Consider the following 1,435-nt stretch of genomic DNA (forward strand, 5'->3'; position numbering starts at 1 on the left):
CCCGTACAACTTTGAGTAAGTGTTAATAATAATGTAGTCTACACATTTTATGTAATATCAATACAACTTATATGCATGTACGTGTGTGTATAAACCAATGCAAGTTTCACTGGATACTCATTGTCATTGAGTTAAACTCAAGTCGGTTAGTAATCTTAGACTCGTTAAGAAAAGAGCGGACACTATACCAAGATATGATAGATATTATCCAGGGGTAATTTCGATCTCTCGTGCACAACTATTATTGAATAGACTTTGCCATAATTTATTAACGATCGTACATTATTGGTCGCACAGGGTTTGAAAAGAGTTTATTCAGCAACACCACAAGGATTGCAGGGCACCACTTAATGTAGTTGAAATACCAGTAAGCTGTACTATATATACTTCTCCACGTGTTTAATTACTATATCGTACTTCGATTTATGTGTGAGATGATGAGAATAATCTTCTTCTCGTACAGTGGTGTTTGCGGCAGCAACCAGGTAATAACTTATGTGGATACTACGTTTGTGAATTTATCACTGCACACATAAAAAGAACTCCTGAAGACGTCCTCAGAGTACGTATATATTAATTTTTTATTTATTTTTAAATGAATATATATATATATGTATTAATACTTTTCCTTTTATTTCAAATGCAAGACTGAATGGTGGAAACAAAGGGTCATGCAAAAATACCATCTGAAAGCAGTTCAAGAGTCAATAGCAGGATTTCTTCTAGAAAAAGTGCTAAATCCCAACGGCGAGTTCTACTTTGATCCTAAGAAATAAATGATGTAAATTAAATGTTTATTGATATCATTATTTTCGAGAACAAGATTATAAAAGTGTTGTATATATACATATATATCTATAATATATATAGTTTCATACTTTATTCGAATATAATAACGCTCGAGATGAGAATTAGATGTAATTATATGCGTGCGTGTATTTATATTAGCAGCGTAGAATACGTACATAAAAACATATTATATATTAAACAAATATGTGTAACTGAACTGAAAATAAATTAAACAAAAAAAAGAAAAAGAAAAAGAAAAAGAAAAAGAAAAGGAACCTTTAGTTCCGGTTGGGGTTACCAACCGGGACTAAAGGGTGCAGCCATGTTTGCTCGGCTGGAGGGCCTTTAGTCCCGGTTGGTAACACCAATCGGGACTAAAGGTCCCTCTTTAGTCCTGGCTCGATGACCCGGAACTGAAGGTTCCACCTTTAGTCCCGAGATCGTTGTCCCGGCACGATAATCAGAGCTAAAGACCGTTACCGCCTGGGACAACAAGTCCAGTGCTTTGACGCGCGGCCACCGTTCGACAGTCTGTGCTGCTCGTCTCCTGGACGCTCTGGAAGGAAAGGAACAGCCGTACATTCCAAGGGGTAGCGTCACGTATTGAGATCATCTACAAGGCTATGGTTGAAGAAGCGGAGGACTG

The sequence above is a fragment of the Miscanthus floridulus genome, chromosome 2 (genome assembly GCF_019320115.1).
Source record: "Miscanthus floridulus cultivar M001 chromosome 2, ASM1932011v1, whole genome shotgun sequence".
NCBI classification, from domain to species: Eukaryota; Viridiplantae; Streptophyta; class Magnoliopsida; order Poales; family Poaceae; genus Miscanthus; species Miscanthus floridulus.